The following is a 6,000-nucleotide window of genomic DNA, read 5'->3' as shown; positions in this document are numbered from 1 at the left end:
CCTAGTCTTGTAGGAAAGGAACAGAGTGCGTTTCTTGGGGGTAGATATATTCTAGACGGTGCGTTAGTTGCAAATGAAGTGGTCGAAGATCTTAAACGAAACAAAAAGCACGGCCTAATTTTTAAGGTAGACTTCGAGAAAGCCTTTGATTCGATTAATTGGGATTATCTTCTTGAAGTGATGAAATGTATGGGGTTCGGTACCAAATGGTGTAAGTGGATTTCCTCGTGTCTTAAATCGGCTACAATCTCCATTCTCATAAACGGGTCTCCGACAAGTGAGTTTAATCTTAAAAGGGGCGTTCGCCAAGGTGATCCCTTATCACCTTTCCTTTTTATTATTGCAGCGGAGGGACTTAATATCTTAACGAAAAAGGCGGTTGAGAGAGGGATGTATAAAGGGGTGGAGGTGGGTAATGATAAAGTCGTCATTTCTCATTTGCAATATGCGGATGGTACGATTTTTTTTGGCGAATGGAGTAGACGTAATGCGCGAAATTTATTGTACTTGTTGGAATGTTTTGAACGGGCTTCGGGGTTGAAGGTTAATTATAATAAAAGTCAATTATTTGGGATAGGCATTAGTAATGATAACGTGGAAGCTCTTGCGTCTTGGTGTTCATGTCTTGCAGGTCGGTTGCCTTTCATGTATTTGGGTATTCCCGTGGGTAATAAGATGAAGAAATTGAATGATTGGTCCCCGGTGATCGAGAAATTTAACAAGAGGTTAGCGGACTGGAGAGCAAAAATGATTTCATTCGGTGGACGGTTAACTTTAGTTAAGTCGGTTCTCTCTAGCCTACCTCTCTATTACTTCTCGCTCTTTCGTGCCCCTACTTGTGTGCTAAATTCTCTCGAGAGTGTGAGACGGAAATTTTTTTGGGGCGGGACGGGTTCTAACTCTAAAATGTCATGGGTTAAGTGGGAAAAAATCCTTCTTCCTCACGAAGAAGGAGGTTTAAATATCATGTCCTTAAAAAGTAAAAATTTAGCTCTTCTTTGTAAGTGGTGGTGGAGGTTTAAAACCGAAACTAACACTTTGTGGGTCGCCATAATTCGTAGCATTTATGGTTCTAATGGAGGTCTTGTGCTTGGAAACGGGCTTGTCCGAAAACCAAACGCTAGCCTTTGGAATTCTATTTGTGTTGCAGGAAATCATGTGGACGGGTTAGGGATTTCTTTCTCTAAGTCTTTCATACGCTTGCTCGGGGACGGGAAAAGCACCTCTTTTTGGAATGACATTTGGGTGGGGAACGCAAGCCTCAAAGACAAATTCAAAAGATTATACAGGCTCGAGATTGACAAAGATATCAACATCAGTAACAAAACCGAAGAATTTAAGGGAGATGGGCTCGGCAATTGGGCCTATCCACGTATGGGACGAACGAATAGTGAACTAACTGAATTGCGAGATACTGTTCGGAACTTGCAGCTGATCGAAGATAAAAAAGACTGTTGGAGCTGGAATCTCAATTCGAAGGGTACATATATGGTCAAGGACTGTTCGGTTCTAGTGGACAAAGTCATCCTACCACGTGCGGTTAATTCAATTGAGTCGTTGCGAAATGGTTTGGTTCCAAAAAAAGTAGAGGTGTTTATTTGGCGGGCGAGATTAGGTCGTATACCGGTAAGGTTCGAGTTAGATAAACGGGGCATCGATTTGAACAGCGTGAGATGTCCGATTTGTGATGGTGACATTGAGACGGTGGAACATATACTTTTTTCTTGTCAAATGGCCAAAGACATATGGGCGAAAGTCCTTAAATGGTGGGGGTATAATTCGGCTTTATTCGGGTATGAGGATATTTTTAATGGTACCTTCGGCTGCGTAGCACATGATCAAAAAAGGAACCAATGGCAAGCGGTTTGTTGGGTGGTTTGTTACATTATATGGAAGAATCGAAATGCAAAGGTGTTCAAGAATAAGCTCGAGACGGTCCCATCTTTATTTAGCGAGGTTCAAGTTCTTTCATACGATTGGATTTCACGACGTTGCAAGGGTCATATTATGGATTGGCTTCAATGGTTCTCACAACCTTAGTTTCTCTCTTTTGTTAGTTGCAATCTTTGCAATTAGCTTAGGGCGGTGTAATTTGTTTTCTCTATTTCTTTCGTGATGTATTGTGTTGTTAAGGTTGCTCAGTCAACCATGTACTATTCGTGATTGTTTAATATAAGTCCTTCTTGCTTTTCAAAAAAAAAAAAAAGACTACTGCTCAAAAATCGGCTATAAACACAAAGGTTAAATAAATAAATAAACAAATAAATAAGTACTATAAACTCAAAAAACAACTACAAACACAAAGAACAATTATAATTCATAATCTTTAAACTATTTGAACAAAATCACTAATTACAGTTTTGCATCAACAAATTTTAAGCTTGGGAAAACGGAAACAACAAAATCATTTACAACAGTAAGCGAAGACCTTAAAATATCAAAACACTTACAATTTCTGTGGCTACAACAGAGACGATAACGATTTGACTTGGATTGCCTCAAAACCTAATTAATCGACCGAAAAGCCGAAATCAAAGAGACGACTGAAACCCAAATTTCTAACAAAAACATCCGTCGATTCGTGAAGGAGTGTTTGAATCTTCATTCGATTCGCAAAGAAGTGTTTGAATCTCCACGAATATGGTTTGGCGGATGATAAAAAGGGAAAAGAGATTATCCCTCATGAATTTAGTGTAGGCAAGATGATCACCTTGAAAACCAACCTCCACAAATTTTCATGATGAAGTATGAGAAAAATGGAATCGGTGCAAAGGAACTCGGGGATGAGAAGCGACGGATGTGATGACCCGGGAATTTCCGACCAAATTTAAACATAATCTTATATGATTCGACTCGATAAGCAAAGTCTATTAAACAGAGTCTCATTATGTTTGAACTATTTCATGATAACATTTGACCTTTAACTATTTCCGACGATTCACGAACCTTTAATTGTAACTAAGAATGTAAATATAAATAATTATATATAAAACTAATTATATTAGTATTAATGAACTATTAAGTAATTTTGTTATTATAAAAGATAACATTTAATAACTAAAGATTTTCATTTTGAATATATATAGTATATTGTATATAAATGATTCAAACATATTTTACCAACGTTATCAAAATATTAAATGTACAATGTTATACTTTGTAGTTAATTGTTTAATATACATAATTAATCATCTACTCAACATTTAAAACATGATTTTATATATATGGTAGTATACATATATACATAAATATAACTATATATATATATATATATATATATATATATATATATATATATATATATATATATATGATTTTATACATAATTATTATATTATGTATATGTAGAAATTTATAATATATCTATGATGAAATAATGTACTATTTTAATAAATATATATAATACTTACATATATAAAACATTTATATTTTTCATAATTACATACATAAGTATAATATAATTAGTATGTAAATAAATATTATAATATATTTATATTAAAATGCATAAATATATAATATTCAGTATATGTTACAATACATATTACATAATTATTAAATATTACATAATAATAGATGATATTAATAAATTAAATTTAAATACAAATATAGTTGTTGTAGTAATGTTATTTGTATCGTCAAATATCAATATTTGTATTCATAATATCACTTTATATCATATAAAGATGAAATTGGATGTATAAATTAGATTATTATTACTAATATTATTATTATCGATAAAATATTAATATTATCATAATTAGTATGGTATTATTATTATTATTATTATTATTATCATTTTTACAATTATTATTATCATTAATATTATATTTATCATTATTATTAATTTTATTAATATTATTAGATATTAATAGTATTGTTATTATATATTATTATTATTAATTAAAAAAAAGCAGTAGGGATCTATATTATACGCTTGACCTCTGTATCCTTTATCTCTATTATTATTATTTTTTTTGTTTCTTTCCTGCTCCCAACTCGTGAACCTGTGTTGACATTTTCTCCATTTTTTATCAACCGATCTCTATTATTACAACATGATTATGTATAATTGCAAATCAAATAAAAAGGAAATCCAATGGGATTAAAGAGCACAGCGATATTTTTGTTTTCTTCTTCTCTGCAGGCTCCAATTTTTTTTTCTCTTAATTCAATTTCGAATAAAGTTTCAAAATCTAAAAATGCAGAAAGGTTAGAAATCTTTCTTTGAATCTATCTGCAAAATCTCAACTCTCAAATCTTTATATCGATCTTGAATTTTGAAGTCAAAGTTTAGTTTAAAAAAAGTCAACAATTGTTCTTGAGACAAATTCGCGTTCGTGTATATGTTTCTGATCAAATTGACGATTCCAGTAGTTTTTATACATGTTTAGAAAACTATTTCGTGTTATAAACATTATCTATAATGTTATCTATTACGAAATCAATTTTTTTTGTTTTGTTCCAAGAACCGACGCTGCAGTAGGCCTTAGTGTTTTTTTTTTTTTATTTTAGAACCCAAATTATTTTTTTTTCTGTAATGTTTTGAAGCTTTAAAGGGAACCCCGATTTTTTTATTTTTTTTTGGTTATTGATGTTTTGTTGAATCCATGAGACTTGTGGAGAAGAAGAGGAATAGAAGAAAAACAGTTTATATATAAAATTTAAATTCGATATTAGTACAGAGAATCAGAATTGGTGGGATGGTCGAGAGTGTTTGCGTGTGAGCATGTGGTCACGAGATCGAGTCCAGAGGACGGTAGTTTCTTTTTTTTTTTTGAAACTCTTTTCATGTGAGGTAGTTTTCTTTTCTAATTTTTTTATTGTTATTATATATTAATTATTATTAGTATTATTATTATTATTGTGATTGTTTTGATTGTTATTGTTATTGTTATTATTAGTATCATACTTGTTATCATATTTGAAAGTATTATAGACATTACTATTATTATTATGATAGGTATTAATAATATTATTATTAGTAATAAACTTATCATTTTAGTATTTTATCATCATTAGGATTATGATTATGATTATCATTATTATTATTATGAAGGAAATAAAAATATATTATTATCATCAATATTAGAATTTGTACCGGTTTATAAATAATAGTATCATCAGTACATTTACAATTAATAATATCATATTTATCAGTATCATCATTAATATTTACTAGTATTATTATGATTATCATTTATCATTTTATAAATATTAGAACCCTTATTATTAACATAAGTATGGTATTAGTATTAATATTATTTTAGAGTTATTATTATTAGTATCATTAACAGTTATCATTTTCATTTTTTTTGCTATTAGTATTATCATTATTAATAAAATTATTATTATTATTAGTAAATCATTATTATCTAAATTATTATTTTAACAAATAAATCTTTTGTACACTATATATATACTTATGGTATATACTAGGATTGTATTAATAATTCACATAACAAACTAATAAAATTTCATAAATACAATACTAACCACAAATATATGTATATAAATATATTAATGTCACTATTTATATAAACGTAAATCATTATAGATATATACATAAAATCGATATATATATATAAAATATAACTTAAAATATAATATAAGTATACGTTTTAAAATAAAGGTTAGAATAAATTCTACAAAACTATAATATATAAATAATACATATTAATAAATGAAATTTTGTAACTTACATTATACGTATTAATATATACACAATTGATATAGGTTCGTGAATCCGAGGCCAACCCTGCATTGTTCAATGACGTCATATGTATTTTTACTACAAAATACAGTATCGTGAGTTTCATTTGCCTTTTTACCCTTTATATTTTTGGGCTGAGAATACATGCGCAACTTTTATAACTGTTTTACGAAATTGACACAAGTACGTGAAACTACATTCTATGGTTGGATTATCGAAGTCGAATATGCCCCTTTTTATTAAGTCTGGTAATCTAAGAATTAGGGAACAGACACCCTAATTGACGCGAA

Source organism: Rutidosis leptorrhynchoides, chromosome 11 (assembly GCF_046630445.1).
Source record: "Rutidosis leptorrhynchoides isolate AG116_Rl617_1_P2 chromosome 11, CSIRO_AGI_Rlap_v1, whole genome shotgun sequence".
NCBI classification, from domain to species: domain Eukaryota; kingdom Viridiplantae; phylum Streptophyta; class Magnoliopsida; order Asterales; family Asteraceae; genus Rutidosis; species Rutidosis leptorrhynchoides.
This window is presented reverse-complemented; position numbering follows the sequence as displayed.